General features: G+C 39.9%; 1 long non-coding RNA gene across 1 annotated transcript; it reads left to right on the forward strand.

Moving 5' to 3' along the window:
* The first annotated feature begins 12,549 nt into the window (after positions 1-12,549).
* Positions 12,550-17,173, forward strand: LOC311059477. Its single transcript, XR_014602169.1, has 4 exons — positions 12,550-12,641; positions 14,482-14,530; positions 16,685-16,732; positions 17,038-17,173. It is a non-coding gene; the product is annotated as an uncharacterized lncRNA (long non-coding RNA).
* The last annotated feature ends 1,002 nt before the right edge of the window (positions 17,174-18,175 follow it).

The following is an 18,175-nucleotide window of genomic DNA, read 5'->3' on the forward strand; positions in this document are numbered from 1 at the left end:
TGTGCTGTCACATTTTGACGGTTGAGACGTGACAATGAAATGTGTGAGTCAAATCGTCAGTGTTAATTTAACCACCGGGAGGGTAAAAAGCTGTACAAAACATTTGGTACACACTCGGGGCGTTGAAGTCGTATAGGATATTTTACAACAGTGCATGCTATATAGAATACAATGTATGTCTCCCATTTCTGCATGTGACCTAAACATGTGTAAGGCAGTAGCCATGAGATCATCTCTTGTATAACATACATACAATTGCATTATGCAGGTTATTAGATTAGATCTAAACAGTATATAGGCAGACTACGAGCTGTCTTCGGGAGACAGCCGCACCCTGAAGATCCTCCAAGTTTTGACCACGGACAAGATCTTCCAAGTTTTGACCACTGACTGTCTCCTTCTTGAATGTAACAATGATGGAAGCCAAATAAAACTAAGCAACTACTCATCAACTTTAATCCTCTGATTCCGAGTTCATCTTTTTCTACAAGCTGTTGAAATAACCAATAGTCGCACTGAGTCACATGTATTTTAGTAGTCCTCTGGTAGCTCTGTTGTCATTTCAGCATCTAGCTATCGGGTCTGTTGGAACTGCGATTCCCAGAATTCCGTTTTTTTAGCATGCCTACTAGTCAGTCACCAAATTCTGTAAGTTAATGAGCCTGTGATGTTGTGTCCTATAAAAGCCATGTTTGTTCTGAAATCACCCTGATGAAGGCATTGTTGCCACAACCTAATGCCCGCCTAGTGAGCCCGCCTAGGGAGCCAGAGGCCCTGGTTGCCCCAGGTACGATTCCAGGCCAGGCCAGCAAATGTGTAGATGAAATGAAATATGTCCCTGAGCAAGACTCTTAACCCCTAATTGCTCACAGGCCCTCATTGGAAACAAGACCGAAAGGACTTTCATGAACGGACCTGTTAAAGGAATTATCCTTATCCTTATCCTAACCCCTATACAGTAGGTGTATATTGTATTCTTGCCATATTAGCCGGACTATTAAAGGCCTTTAATTCTTTCCACAAGATTGCCTTGGTCTCTTCCCTTTTTGCAAATCAATGTTGTCACCCATTTGTACCAAAGAGCACCTTGTAGGGGATTTTCACTCCAGCCAAACAGATACGCTTTTTTTCTACAAGCATTGCAGTGTGTTGCACTAAAGCTCTTGCTAAAAGCAGGTTTTTTTTTTTATTCAACAGTGGAGGCCTCACGCTGCATTAATGTAGCCCAGCCAGCCAGACACGTCCGTCCATCTATTCTCTCTCAGCCGCTCCTCTGTCGCCATCGAGACCACAGGGACCATTTGTTTCTTTATCATCGCGGCGAATACAGCTACTCTGCACACCTAATCTCTCCCTCTCTCACATACACATGCACGCACGCACGCACGCACGCACGCATGCACTCATGTGCGCACGGACGTGGACACACATAAAATAATAATGCACGCACACGCACACACACACACACACACACACAAACACACTGAGTGAAACAGCAAATAATAGTGTCCCCTATTTTCTAAAACAATAATGCACACACACACGCACACGCACACACACACACACACACACACACACACACACACACACACACACACACACGTGTGTGTGCACACACACACACACACACACATGCACGCACAGAGTTGCCGGCCCAGCAGGCATGGCTTGCGAACCTTGATTAAAATTCCTCCATTCTTCTGTTTTCAGTTGGTGGAACGCTGAATGATGTGTATCTGGGCACAGATGGGGCTTTGAAAGCACGCACACGCACGCACACACACACCTGTCAAAACCCTGCCTCTCTGTGCTGACACCTGCATGGTAAAAAGGGGTGAGGTAGGAGTCCCACAGTGCATGTCCAGTGAGCTGTAGAGGCATTATGTTAACCCTTTAAGGCCGGGAAGGGAACGCATGCATGTGTGTCATTTTAAGATTTCTTTGGGCTATTCAAAAATAGCAGATACACAAGCTCATAGCGCGGCACCGAGTGCCGCGCTATGAGCTTGTAGATCTGCTATTTTTTTTGAAAAATCTTGAAAATTTGTGCAAATCATTTTTAACTCAAATCTTTGCTTCTGGGGGTCCTTGGAACAAAATATTTTTAGATGGGAGGGGGTCCGCGGACAAATACATATTATTTTGGGGGTCCTTGACATGAAAAAAAGTTTGAAAACCATTGAAAATATAGCAACATGAGTAAAAAAAAAAAAAAGAAAAAAAAAAACTTTAGGAAAAAAAAAAACTGTTAGGATTTAGAAGACATTTGTAAAATCCCCAGAAGCAAAGATTTGAGTTAAAAAATGTTGCTTTAAAAAAAAGAAGTATATATAATATTTATTCAAACTAAAGATTTGCACACATTTTCACGATTAAAAAAAAAATAGCAGATCTACGAGAGCTTGTATATCTGCTATTTTAATAGAGCCAAATAAATCTTAAAATGACACAGATGCGTTCCCGGTCTTAAAGGGTTAATGTGTGCTGTGTTTCCATCATAGGCAGGCTGAACCGAGAGGAGAGAGACAGTCGGGCGTGTTGTCTCTCATCGCGGCTGTGGATCTGTGGATCAAACCCTGTCACATGTCTCTGTGACCGGGTGGCTGTGGCACAAACACAAGGTGGTCCATGGGAAAACGTGGTTGCCGGGCAGAAAAAAAACTCTTATCTTCATATTTTATGTTTTTTTTGTAGATTACCGTCCCACAGCCAGTGTTGCCAGATTCAGCGAGAGAAACAAGCAACCAGGTCTAGGAAAAAACGAGCCCAAAAGAAGCCACTATGGGCCACATGAGCACTTTAACATATACGTCAGCTATTTGAAAATAGCAGATCTACAAGCTCACAACGCGTCGCGATGCGACGCGTTGTGAGCTTGCAGATCGGCTATTTTCAAATAAAATCTTGCGGGGGGAAATTATAATAAGCAGATCTGGCAACGCGTCACACAAAAGCATCAAAAGTAGCAGATCCACAAGCTCGGAAACCACGTTGTGAGCTTGTAGATCTGCTACGTTTGCCGTTTTTGAAATTGAATGCTGAAAAGTGACCGTTTTGGACATAATGAGGTTTCCAGCCCCGAAAGAGACAATATTCTATTCTATTTGTTTCCCCCCCCACAGAGACGATATACTGTATATTGTGCTCTTTGTTTAAATCGACCAATACGTTTTAAATAACATTTCATTAGTCCAACACATTGTTTTTTATACTCTAATAGGCTGTACTAGAAGCTTGAAATTAATATTGACTGTTAAGAGCTTGATATGATTTTGTTGTGCGTAGCATCGCTGCACTGACGATAGCAGATCTAAGCTAACACGGTGCGTCACGCGGTAGAGGTCCTCGAGGATTGTTTGAAATATCAATGAGAGAGAGGAAAAGCTAGATACTAAAAAGAGATACTAGACACAGAGCGAGGGACACGGGGAGAGATGAGACCTGCTTGAAGGTTCTATGACATTCATTTTCACTTTTTTTAATTTTTGTATTTTTTGGGGGGGGTTTTATGACCGCAATTAGACCCCAAAAAAACTGAACTTTGAACATTCAGTGGATTTTCTGTGGTCTGGGGGTTTTCTGAATAATTAGGCTGAAAAGTAATCTGTGTTTGGCCCCTGGACTTTGATGTTACAGTCGATTAATCCCGCCCCCTCTCCTCTCCGCCCCTCCCCATTCCTTTTTTTTGGGGGGGTGGGGGGGGTGGGGCTATATGTATAGCCTATGTATAAAATAGGGCTAAAGTGGTTAATGTATGTTTTACGATGTAATAATTTATATTTTGCAAAGTAACTAAAGTTTTCAAATAATTGTAGTGGAATAAAAGTACAATATTTGCCTCTGAGATGTAGTGAAGTGGAAGTAAAAGCATAGACAATTGGAAATACTCCAGTAAAGTAAAAGTGCCTCAAAATTGCACTTAAGTACAGTACTTGAGTAAATGTACTTAGTTACTTAGTACCGAAACTTGAGCATGCTGATTGTCAGCGCAATTACCCCAGCAAACGCAGACGTGAGCTGATAACGCGGTGCAAATTGTATTGTTATAAAGAGCAGCAGCGGGGTTGACAGTACACCATATGGTTTTTTAGTACAGTGTGGGTCACCCAAGTTTAAAGTCAAAACCATAACTCTCTGCAGGGCCAGAAGGACATTTGCCTGTTTAATGCCAAGAGGCCCAATTTTAATCCAACAGCGGAAAAGAAAATGCAAATCGCACCTAAAGTAATTAAATTGCAAATCCTCATATGACAACTTGAGAGGGCCTCGGCGGATTCGGCCCAAATTACATTCGCTCGGGAAGGAGGCATTTGGTTCTAAGCTTGTTAACCCCTTAAGACCTGGAACGCATCTGTGTCATTTTTTTTGATTTGAGCTAAAAAAAAGCATTATTTCACACTTTGGCTATTCAAAAATAGCAGATATACAAGCTTGTAGATCTGCTATTTTTGACAAATCTAGAAAATGTGCGCAAAGCAAACATTTGTAACTGGAAATCTTTGCTTCTGGGGGTCCCTGGAACTAAATATTTTGAGATGGGGGTCTGCGGCCAAATACATACAGTATACATTTTGGGGTCCTTGACATGAAAAAGTTTGAGAACCACTGACATAGTAACACACGTTTTTTTCAACAAAAAAAAAACAGTCAGGATTTAGAAGACATTTTGTAGAATCGGCCTCGGGTCTTAATGGGTTAAATTGGATTGTGATGCAGTAAAGGCGTTCATTCGCGGTCGAGAACTGCTCATCGGATTTTCAGGAATCGACAAGAAAAGACCCATCACCCGGGCCTTAAGGTGAGACCACTCAAGGCTCTTTCCCCGCTTCTCGAAAACTAGAGAAATATACAATCCATCCAACAGAACTTTTCTCTATAAGAAAAATAATAACCTCGCACGGAGTATTGCAAGGTCATGCAGATCACACAGATCAGAACTCCTACACAGCAGAGTTGCAACGCTGAAATCTTCAGGGCAAACAGCATCTCCGCTCCACTACTGGCAACGAGTATCATTTGGCATCTGAATTATTATACCGTTTGCTGCGTTCGAAGCACACAGCCTTGGTAGTCATTAACTATGGATGCACACACACACAACACCGTCTCTACATTACGTAATGGACATATTTTAACCCATTCAATCCGGGAACGCATCTGTGCACACTTTCTTTGGGCTATTCAAAAATAGCAGATCTACAAGCTCATAGCGCGGCACCGAGTGCCGCGCTACGAGCTTGTAGATCTGCTATTTATTTATTTTTAATCGTGAAAATGTGTGCAAATCTTTGAATCTATATTCTACAAATGTCTTCTAAATCCTAATAGTTTTTTGAAAAAAACGTATGTTGCTATTTCAGTGGTGCTCCAAGGACCCTCAAAATGATATATATTTGCCCGCGGACCCCCCCCCCCCCCCCCCCATCTCAAAATATGTTGTTCCAGGGACCCCCAGATTGGCACAGATCGGAGTTCAAAATGTTCACTTTAAAATACTGTATATATTCAAAGATTTGCACAAAATGTAACGATTGTTCAAAAATAGCAGATCCACAAGCTCATAGCGCGGCACTCGGTGCCGCGCTATGAGCATGTAGATCTGCTATTTTTGAATAGCCAAAGAAATCTAAAATGACTCGGATGCGTTCCCGGTCTTAAAGGGTTAAACCTGGCCAACCTATTCGGGTGGAAACCTGTAACTGTTACTTTTCAGGATAAAAAAAAAGTAGCAGATCTACAAGCTCAAAACACGTCGCTTCGCCCCACGTTTCGAGCTTGTAGATCTGCTACTTTTGATACTTTTGTGCGACGCTGTAGTGTGATGAAGTAGGGCATTCATTTACGAAAAAAAAAAAGGCCACTTTCATAGACAGCTTCATAGACTTAACCTCATCCATCAGTGTAATGTGTATGTTCAGACAAAAATTGACCTTTGGCTCTGTACTTGGTCTGCTTTTTTTCCCTTCTTCGTCGAAAATAGCCGATCTACAAGCATCAGCGTGATGCGTTGTGAGCTTGTAGATCGGCCAAATTAATATGGATTTACCCCCTCTGAAAAGATTTTGTGCCCATGACCCCCTTACAAGAAGATCAAATGTTCCACATTTTTCACCTGTCTTTAGAAAATAGTCGACCTACAAGCTCTGATATAGTATCTGATGTATATAGGGTCAAAGTGGTAAATCAGATTTTTATGCTATATAATTACCACGTATAAGTGTAGATCAGCTATTGTTGGGCGAAGAGACTTTAGCCCTATTTACGTTATATATTTATACATTTTATACATTTGAAAACTTGAAAATGGGGCATTCTAGATCATGAGTTCTTTCTACTTTAAGTATATTTTGATGCCAATACTTTTCTACTTTTACTCAAGCAAATTTTGTGTTCAGGACTTTTACTTGTAACAGAGTATTTCTACATTGCAGTATTGATACTTTTACAAGTAAAACGTTTTTTTTTTTTTACAAGTAAAACAGGTGAGCACTTTTTCCACCACTGCTCTCTCTCTCTTCCTCCCCTCCCTCCCTCTCTCTTCCTCTCCTTCTCCTTTCTGCCACCCACCGAAGGCCGGTGGAAAAGGTGACGCTATTACTCATCCCTTCATCCTTGTCATTGTGTTGTCCGTTCTCCATCCACCCACCTGTGCCTGTCAATGTCGCGCCGGTCGCTCTTGACTTCTCCTCTCGTAACCGACCTTCCATTGTATGAAGGCCGGCTTTTCATCTCACTTTCTTTATACTTTTGTCCGACACCGTTACGTAAAAAAAAAATACGGAAAAACAAGATTCAAGGTAGCTACGATTTCCTGTGAAAACTTTTCATTGATTCAATATTGGTTCCATATTCCTTTTATAAAACACAAGCTTATGAAACTGTAGCATGAAGTAAGTAGGGCATTACGCTACGAAAAAAGAAAAATATAAAAAGTTGGAATACGGAGATACAAGGGTTCCGCCCCGGGTCACCAGTCAGGCAAACTTGCGTGACTAACACCCCCCCCCATCTCCGCTCGTTCCCCGCTTTTGTGCGCAGCGCTCTGTTATTAGCATGCTCTGTTATTAACGCGACGTTCGACGTTTTGTTTCCGAGCGTTCCTTTGTGCGAAACGGAGGCTATACTTGCTCCTCCGACGTCCGTCCCTCCACCTTTTCTCCAGTTTTTCTGTTTCCTAATTACAACACGGTCGTTCTCTCCGCCTCCCCTCCGTCTATTCTCTCTCTCTCTCTCTCTCTCTCTCTCTCTCTCTCTCCGCCTTGGATTGTGTTTGTGACTTCAAGGTCAAAACACTAATCACCGCAGCCTACAATGCGCGCGTTTATACTTTAATGATGTGTTCAAAATTGGCAGCTACAAAAGCAAAGCGGCGTATCTGTCACGGAGTCGCTGTTTAATTGTTGCACAACGAGCTCGTTGACGTCATCGAGCGCTGCGGCGTGAAAGCAAGACAAAGGAAAATAACGCCTGGGGTTAAAAAGAACATGGAACTAGCGGCCGTGAAATAATTGGTTTTCCAGTACAAGCGGGAATTGTGTGGAGAGAGAAGGTGAGTGGAAGTAAAACAACACGTTTGTAGCTTTAGTCATGTAGCTTTGTAGCTGAGGTTGAACCCAGCTCAACTTTGTAGATTTTTAGCAGCTACAAACGTTGGTTGTAACCAGTGGTGGAAAAAGTACTCAGATATTTTACTTAAAAGTAAAAGTATCAATACTACAATGTAGAAATACTCTGTTACAAGTAAAAGTCCGGAATTCAAGATTTACTCAAGATTAGTGAAAGTACAAAAGTATTGGTATAAAAATGTACTTAAAGTACCAAAAGTAAAAGTACTAAAATGTTTGAAAATAGCCGATCTACAAGCTCACAACGCGTCGCGATGCGACGCGTTGTGAGCTTGTAGATCTGCTATTTTCAAATAGCTTAGGTATAACATAGGGCTAGAGTGGTTGTCTTTACAGTCGCGCTAATGTATCCTAATATAAATCAAAACCATCTAAGCATATATAGCTCGCTGCTTAGCAGAAATGGAAATTGAAAAAGAATATGTAAATATATTTTAAAATATATTTATTTTGCCAGGATGCATCTGCCAGTGTGAACACAGCGTAACTCCAGTCTAGACTGGATTCAACTCCTTTTTGCAGGTTTTCTGAGTGTGGATATAATTTTGCGTCGCCAGGCAGGCGAAACCCAAGGCAGAAACCAAAAACCTGCTCCTCCAGAATGATTCTCCTCGACCAAATAAAATTTGAATGAAACCGACAAGTTTCTGTAATCTCTTGGAATACGTTGTTTGGTATATCCATCCTTTATTCAAACTCGTGGCGCGAGACTAAGCTATTTGATTTGGCATTCATGTGCGTGTGTGTGTGTGTGTGTGTGTGTGTGTGTGTGTGTGTGTGTGTGTGTGTGTGTGTGTGTGTGTGTGTGTGTGTGTGTGTGTGTGTGTGTGGAGGGGGGGGGGGGGCAGAAACTAAGCAACGCCAACCAATATCCATGAATTTATAAAGCTTTTAACCAGTAGTGAAAATAGCCGATCTACAAGCTCACAACGCGTCGTGATGATGCAACATGACATGATGTGCACGACGTCGTGCCCAAAATAGGGGAAGGATGAAAGTGTTTATTTGCTCCCTGACATTTCACTGTAAATACATTTTATTTTATTTGTGTGCAAACAAAACTAAATAAACAAAAGCCGAGATGCTGGCAAAAGAAGTCCCATAACATTTACAACACTGTCAAGTCCGCAGCGATGTGAGTCTAATACGCATTGAGTCTTAATAAGACAACTAGGCCCATAGAATAATGAATAGATACGATTTGGCAATATTGTTTTTATGATTCCATATCTAGTCCTATTTAATTAGCTAGGAGACCTAAAGTATAGCGCAGACATGAACAAGCATAATATTTATTTTCCATCTCCAAATATATCCTTCTGTTGGCTAAGTTCCCTGCCGTAATAAATTCCGACAATTCACCTCTGGTGGCACGTACAGCATCACTGTGTCAAGGGTTCCATTAGTTAAAAAAGGGGGGGAAATGAAAAGAAAATCAGAGGTGGGGCGGTCTTTTTCTTAACCACTTAAGCCCTATTACTTCTCTGTATGAGTAATACAGTATACTTATCCGTAGTGGTGGAAAGTAATTAAGTACATGTACTCAAGTACTGTGCTTAAGTACAATTTTGAGGTATTTGTACTTTACTTGAGTATTTCCAATTTCCAATACTTTTACTTCTACTCCACTACATCTCAGAGGCAAATATTGTACTTTTGCGCCACTACAATTATTTGAAAACTTTAGTTACTAGTTGCTTTGCATTTATCAATTATTATATTATAATACATACATTAACCACTTTAGCCCTATTTTATACATAGGCTATTTGAAAATAGCAGATCTACAAGCTCACAACGCGTCGCATCGCGACGCGTTGTGAGCTTCCCAGCTGGCACGCGACGTCCGTTGACGTTGATTTTTGGTTGGATTTAGGTCGTGACGTCAGCTAACCAAAATCCAACGTTGGACCAACGTCAACTTCCAACGTTGTATCAACGTATTAATTTGACGTCAATTGACGTTGATATTTGGTTGGTTTTAGGTTGTGTTGGTAACTGACCAATAACCAACGTCTATTCAACGTAATATCCCAACGTCATGTTGACGTCGAATACTGACATGCTGTTGTCGGATTCTTGACCAAACCTCAATGTCTGCCCAACGTTATTATGACAACGTCCACACAACGTTGCAGTCTAACATCATTAGACGTTGATATTTGGTTGGTTTTAGGTTGTGTTGGTAACTGACCAATAACCAACGTCTATTCAACGTAATATCCCAACGTCATGTTGACGTTGAATACTGACATGCTGTTGTCGGATTCTTGACCAAACCTCAGTGTCTGCCCAACGTTATTATGACAACGTCCACACAACGTTGCAGTCTAACATCATTAGACGTTGATATTTGGTTGGTTTTAGGTTGTGTTGGTAACTGACCAATAACCAACGTCTATTCAACGTAATATCCCAACGTCATGTTGACGTCGAATACTGACATGCTGTTGTCGGATTCTTGACCAAACCTCAATGTCTGCCCAACGTTATTATGACAACGTCCACACAACGTTGCAGTCTAACATCATCAGACGTTGATATTTGGTTGGTTTTAGGTTGTGTTGGTAACTAACCAATAACCAACGTCTGTTCAACGTATTATCCCAACGTCATGTTGACGTCGAATACTGACATGCTGTTGTCGGATTCTTGACCAAACCTAAATGTCTGCCCAACGTTATTATGAGAACGTCCACACAACGTTGCAGTCTAACATCATCAGACGTTGATATTTGGTTGGTTTTAGGTTGTGTTGGTAACTAACCAATAACCAACGTCTGTCCAACGTATTATCTCAACGTCAGTTTGACGTTGAATACTGACATGCTGTTGTCGGATATTTGACCAAACCTCAATGTCTGCCCAATGTTATTATGATAACATCCACACAACGTTGCAGTCTAACATCATCAGACGTAGATATTTGGTTGGTTTTAGGTTGTGTTGGTAACTAACCATTAACTAACGTTTGTTCAACGTATTATCCCAACGTCAGGTTGACGTCGAATACTGACATGCTTTTGTCAGATTTTTGACCAAACCTTAGTGTCTGCCCAACGTTATTATGACAACGTCCACACAACGTTACAGTCTAACATCATTAGACATTGATATTTGGTTGGTTTTAGGTTGTGTTGGTAACTGACCAATAATCAACGTCTGTTCAACGTATTATGCCAACGTGCTGTAGAATACTGACATGCTATTGTCGGGTATTGTGACCAAAACCCAATGTCTGCTAAACTTCATAATGAAAAGATCTCCTCAACATTCAAACCTCATTAGATGTAGATATTTTGCTGGGTTAATGTGGCTGTTACTTAAACAAAATCCAACATAGTCTGGCTGTAGAATATGGACAATAAGTACTGAAGGTTGTGACATAGAGTAATGATCTAGCATCTGTTTAACCTGCAATAGTCCAACCAGAGCAATTGGTAGCTGTTTAATCTGTGGTTCAACTATATTCTTCCAGATGAGCAACAGGGCCACCCCATGGCCCAGAAAGGTGTTTGTGCAGTTCTATAACCCTCAGCCTTTTCCAGATAACTGAATTTGACTTTCAGACAAATACCATCAAGTTGCTCCTGGGGCACATGCCAGCATCCCACCTATAGTGAACCTGTGGCTGTATATGAGACTGATTAGCTACAGGTTTCTTTGCCAGTGTGGATTTAGAGCCAAGGCAACATGGTTAAGGCCAGTTATACCTTTTCCCTTCCGCTTTAGCAGATGTTAGTTGTCGGTGATCAGCCAGCTGCATCTTAAAGGAATGCGACCGACAGTGAGGTAGGTAGACAGCCATGTCAACTCTTTATCGTCAATAATTTGCCCTTAGTTTGCTTCAGGAGACCTTCCTTAGTTCCAGAGGGCAAATTCAGTTTCAGCTTATGGCTGCTCAAATGTTTTATGTTGAGCGCTTGGGGTGGGTGGACTGTAGGGGTCCACCCCTACAGTGTCTTGCTCAGGACACTTCGCCCCATCCAGGGCCTTTGAGGCAAACCGGGGACCTTCTGATTATCTAACCAGTAACCTATGCTGCCCTAAATAATAAACCCATATGAAAAGAAATGCATCAATACATTAGAATGCATAGACACCGGCCTACCTCAAAACCAGGGTCTTCCTTAGTTGTGACATATGGAGCAAGAGTGTGTGACTGTGACACCATTTATCATCCACACCACTATGTATGTACTACTGGGTGGACGGACCTCATGCTGTTTACATTTCTGACTAATAAAGTAATCAATCAATCACAAAAAGTAAAATAATTGTTTGCCCTGATATGTAGTGGAGTAAAATAATAAAGTATCAAAAGATAGAAACACACAAGTGAATTTAAAAAATACAATGCTAAGTACAGTACTTGAGTAAATGTACTGATTTTCACCATTGTTCATGTTTCATAGCTGTTGCAGTTCTTTATTTTTGCATTATATTAATTGCTAATCAAATAAATGATTGAGGGAAATATTTCACTTTTTGCATTAGGCCTACAGCATAATGCCATATGACACATACAATGTAAACTGACATTTATCATAATAACATCGGGCAGACATTTAGGTTTGGTCAAATATCCGACAACAGCATGTCAGTATTTGACGTCAACCTGACGTTGGGATAATACGTTGAACAGACGTTGGTTATTGATTAGTTACCAACACAACCGAAAACCAACCAAATATCTACGTCTAATGATGTTAGACTGCAACGTTGTATGGATGTTGTCATAATAATACATTTCAAACTGGATTGTCAAATGTCTCCTCAAATCACTGAGTATCATCAATCAGTATAGCAACGTTCTGCTCTTTCATTGGACGAATCATTGGACTTGTGGGTGGGACCACAGTTGTATAACACCAGACTGGGCGGGGCAACAGTAACTGCTGCAGGAGCCTGCAGTTTGAATTTGGAGGGAGAGAAGACAGGAAGAGATACTTGTTTGTGCATGGAGATGTTTTTTTGACCATCCCAGGACTTCTAGAATCACAATCTTTTGCACAGGTGAGTTCATAATTAATTTCCTTCTAACTTGAAATGAAATATTTGACTGTTTGTTTTTAAAATAAAGTTCTACATTCTGTTTATGACCGAGTGAGGTGATTTCTTCATATTGCAAATCAGTCATGCTTTGTTGTTTTCTTTTTCTTTTCCTTTTCTTTGCATGTTTTTGAAACTGGCAGCATTGTTTGAGTAAATCCTTTGCCCAAAATGATTACAGTACCTGCCTTTTGTGGCAAAACAGTGGAAACTAGAAAGAGGCTATACTGCATTAACTAGATGGACTGATCCCCATTGCTTTGTGTTGGTGGCTTCACTGGCTTGGTGCTGCTGAGTTAAACATTTGAATTGCAGCTTTTAAAGCTAATGTCTTATTTTAGGTGAAGTTCTGTTGTTCATGCATGATTCATGTTTTCAGTTGGGAATGTGTGTTATTGAAGGGTAAAAGCTCACATGCCTCACAGCCTGATTTTTGTGTGAGACAGTGCAGTGTAACTAAAAATCAGGCATAAGGGTTGGTTGCATTTGAATAGCCTTGTGTAGCCTTTATCATAGTTTTGATTATATTAGCTTGTAAGACATTATTTTCAGTCTAATATTGGCCAAGCCTAACAGTAAAGCCCACCTAAAAAAAAATAAACATAATAGAGGAATGTAACACTATGTTGAAGATTGATTGGTAAGTAACCAATCCCCAACGTCTGTTCAATGTATCATGCTGACGTCATATTGACATAGAATACTGACATGCTGTCAGGTATTGTAACCAAAAACCAACGTCTGCTTAACGTCATTATGCTAACAACCACACAATGTTAAATTCTAACATCATTAAGCGTTATTTTGTTGTTGTTTTTAAGTTGTGTTGGTAAGTAACCAATACCCAACGTCTGTTCAACATATCATGCTAACGTCATATTAACATAGAATACTGACATGCTGTTGTCAGGTATTGTAACCAAAACCCAACGTCTGCTTAGCGTCATTATGCTGACGTTCACACAATGTCAAATTCTAACAACATTAAACGTTGTTTTTTTGTTGGATTTAAGTTGTGTTGGTAAGTAACCAATACCCAACATCTGTTCAACATATCATGCTAACGTCTTATTGACGTAGAATACTGACCTGCTGTTGTCGGGTATTGTAACCAAAACCCAACATCTGCTTAACGTCGTTATGCTAACGTCCACACAATGTTAAGTTCTAACATCATTAAATGTTGATTTTTGTTGGTTTTAAGTTGTGTTGGTAAGTAACCAATGCCCAACATCTGTTCAACGTATCATGCTAACGTCAAATTGACAAAGAATACCGACATTCTGTTGTCGGGTATTGAGACCAAAGCCCAATGTCTTCTTAACGTTATGACGTTAACGTCTACACAACGTTAAATTCTAACGCCATTAGACGTTGATATTTTGTTGGTTTTAATTTGTGCTGTTAAGCAACTATAATACAACGTTTTCTCAAAGTTTTTTTCATTTCTGAGGAATGTAAACACTATATTGAAGATCTATTGGTAAGCCATCTTAAGTTGAAATATTGAAGTAAGTCCTGTACAGTTGAATGGCCCAAACAGAGTGAAGAACAGTTAGTATTTTGCCATAACCGATACTTGATATACAGTAGCTGATAATGAAGTAGGTGTACTGTAGGTTTGATAGCTGTCGTTTTCGACGCTGTTCCAGCCCATATTGAATTTAAATGTCCACAGATGTTTCGGAAGGCAGAGGTAGCCTATCTAATCTGTTTTTGTGTGTGTGTGTGTGTGTGTGTGTGTGTGTGTGTGTGTGTGTGTGTGTGTGTGTGTGTGTGTGTGCGTGCGCGTGTGCTACTTCAGCTTCCAAACACCTGTGATCAAGACTTGGTGAGCCTCCACCAAGTCCGAAGTAAGTATAATATCAGGGCGTTAATTTGAGGGGTAATATGCTTTAAATTGGTTGTAATTTAAAAATATATATTGAATTAGATGATTCAGGTTTCCCACGGTAGTGACTTTCCTGGAACATTTTTAATTGAGTTATAAATTCCCACAGGGCTGTGGGCACCCTGATGATAGTTTTTTGACACAGTTAAACATAACAGGCACAGATAAACTAGTAAACATTAGTCTACAGTCAGCAGTGTAATGTAAAAGCAGTCTTACAGCGTTAATATTGAAAGGGTAGGGATGTGAAGTTTCACTCAACCAACGATTCGATATAATTCACCATACTGGGTTCACAATACAATTTCTTCTTGGGTTTTCTCTGAAGTAGTTGTGCCACGGCATGAGGCCATTGGCCCTGATTCATAAAGGGATTTGCGACCATATTTTGTACGTACCGGCATTTAGGACAAGTCGTACATATCCACCTGATGCATAAAGATATTTTGGTCTGTGTTTTGTGCGTCAGGTGCGCACGTTCTCAGGTCAGCCCCGAGGCTGGCGTACCAGGGCTGAAATGTGCGTATGTCTTTAGAATGCTTTATTCTTCATGTCAAAATCAATTACAACAGTGGCAAACCTCAAATAAAATATGTATGTGCCCAACATTTGTCAACACATGTATATAAAAAAATAAAAAATAAATGTCAAACGATGTATTGCTTAGACATGATGTAGATTCCACCGCTTTTTATTTATTTTCTAGTCTATGAGTCGCATTTAGAGCTGAAAAGGTCCCTCAGTGTCACGTAATAATGAAAATAGGCTATCATGCCTTAATGAGACTGCGGAGGGACTGACGCACGTCAGTGTCCGTGCCGCGCTATTAAAGGCTAATAGTCTACTGTAGGCTACTCTACTGTATATTGATCACATGAACGCCACACACAACAGCCTAATAAATATTACCATCTGATGAGGAAACTAATAGTGGATGAAAGCTGTGTCCAGAAGATATATTCCCCATTCCGACGTAGGACAGTGATATATTAATCAAAACATAACTAATTTAATCAATAAGTAATCAATAAGCTCTGGTCCATAATCGGATAGCAGCGTTCCACTTGGATGCTGGATTTCATAATCTTTTTACCTTGGTAAAGGTGCGCAATGTTCATTAGAAAAGGCTTATATAATATCCTTTCCACGTTTTATTAGCCTTTTATTTTGTAATGGGGTTAAACCTTGTAAACTTCTTTATTCTCATTACACATGAGAGCATTTATTACGTGATCCGCTTCCAGACAGAACAGTAAGTTGGCAAGGCGATGCGACACCGCATCTGTTATCTTTATTCTTTAGACGGCGGAGTTGAACTTGCATCAGAAATAAGCAACCAGGTCTATGAAAATAAGCCCAAAAGAAGCAACTGACAGCCCATTATAAGCACTTTAATTAAACCGTAATGAGCTTGTAGATCTGCTATATATATATATTTTTAAATCTTGTAATAAAATGTGGAATATTTGGAAGATTTTTTAAACATTTTAACAACACAAATCTGCCTCCAGCGGGCACAAAACATGTTCAGATGGGGCTTATAGGGATAAATTAGCCTACATATTAACTTGGGGGTCCATGACATAAAAATATTTGACAACCACCGGTTAAAATAATTGAACAATTGTTAAGCAAGCCCAAATAATGAACTACACTTTAGAAACAAGCCCAAAAAAACGCACCCCACAGCTACCAATATTTACAAGCAACTTTACAGAAAAATAAGCTCAGATTCGCTTATAATACGCGGACATGGCAACACTGTTCAGTAAAGTGACAGATTTGATCAGAGCGAAACTGCTGAGTCACGGTTCACGCCTTTTATGGTGCAAAATGGGGCGTGGAGCAATGTAAATGAACCTCTCGGGATCATCACGCCCAGCTGGCTGTCATTATAATATAGAACTGGTCATACGCACGTCTCTGTCATATACGACACCCCTTTTGAATCGCACGTCCGTTAGTGAGTACCAGAAATACGACCTCCTTTACGAACTTCATTTACACCATATTTACGACCCTCGTTATGAATCGGGGCCATCGTGAGCAGTCTCTATCTTGCGTCAAGTATATTTTTCATTCATAATGTGTTGTGTATTTCTTATTTTCATGCTAGATGTGGTACATCAAGAGGTGGAAGGTCCTCTCAAGTAGAATACATCGGGTAAGTACCTCCACACTGAACTTCACTATTATTTGACAATAAAGCAACATAATTTTGATTTGAAACAAGTTTGATTTTTCACCGCTATTAAAGGCATCAGGTTAACGGCTATAAAAATGAGGCATCATCTACAGTATATATAGTTTTGATGCGATAGCATCAATATATTCTAAAGAAGTATTTGTATAATTTATTCGTCATGTCCCTGGTGTTTAAAGACCTTAAGAGGTGTAACGATAGAATAATATCTTAGCTGTCCACTTAATATGGCATTTTCCTTCCTGTGACTTTTACCATACTCTCAGGTTGTCATGGTTGGAGACACAGGAGGTAATTCATTGGATGATGCACCCAGAAGAATGATGCCGTTCCTCATGTCACATGAATTGACACCCCAGTACAACCTTTGTTGACATCATGGCAAGAATAAGTCCCCGGGGCCTGTGTCTTTTTGACGTTGCATATGGTAAGTTAAACATTTTAATTGCCCGGTGTAACTTTTCCTTGACCCTTCCGTTATCTTTCAAATTCAAAAAGGAGTGCTACAAAATGTTGATTATTTTTATATACGTTGGCAGTTATGCCTAAGTTCAAGAGTTTGGAATCACTGTGAAAATTAAGTAAGTACAGCCAAGACACTGATGATAATAATAATAATAATAATAATAATAATAATAATAATAATAAGGGTAATAATAATAATGGTAATAGTAATAATAATAAGGGTAATAATAATAACTTACATTCTTCAACATTTCTGTTCATTAAATAATCCACCAAGTGCAGCAATATCTTTAAAGACCTTAGGCATTCTAGATGTCATATTCTCTAGATATCCAGGTCAAATTTCACCCCATATTTTCAGTAGAATTTGCCGTACTTTGAGACTGGTTTGTATAAAACTTCTCATGAACCTTATAGTCCTGTAGCAGAGGCCCTCAGATTTTGAGATACCCCTACCCGAGGTAGAACAAAACACAACCATGTTTTTTCTTATCTTTAGGGTCTCCCATTAGTGAAATGGATTGTTGTGAAATTTTATTTTTGGGCAAAATTTGTTTTTTGGGCTATTCTTTAAAACTACCCCAATCTCTGAAAAAGGCTAATCCGAATAGGGTAAAGGTGACCAAAAATGCTATAACTTGAGAATGCTCACTCTTATCTTCATCAAATTTGCTGAGGTATGAACCAGGTGTCTACCCTACATCACCAAAGAGTCAGAATGTAATTTACCTAAAGAAATACTGAAATATAGTCCTTTAAACACACTTTTAGTTTAGGCGGAAATGGTACCTTTGTAGTGTGGACTCCTCTACTTTCCCTCATTTAGAAAAACAACATACATTTATGTCAAACAAGCTGTTACTGCATAGCCTAAGATTCTATTAAACAATAACCAGTGGTTGTGTGGAGAGATCTAGTACAGTTTTATTGCAAATGAGA

Source organism: Gymnoscopelus microlampas, assembly GCF_963454915.1.
Source record: "Gymnoscopelus microlampas genome assembly, chromosome: 2".
NCBI classification, from domain to species: domain Eukaryota; kingdom Metazoa; phylum Chordata; class Actinopteri; order Myctophiformes; family Myctophidae; genus Gymnoscopelus; species Gymnoscopelus microlampas.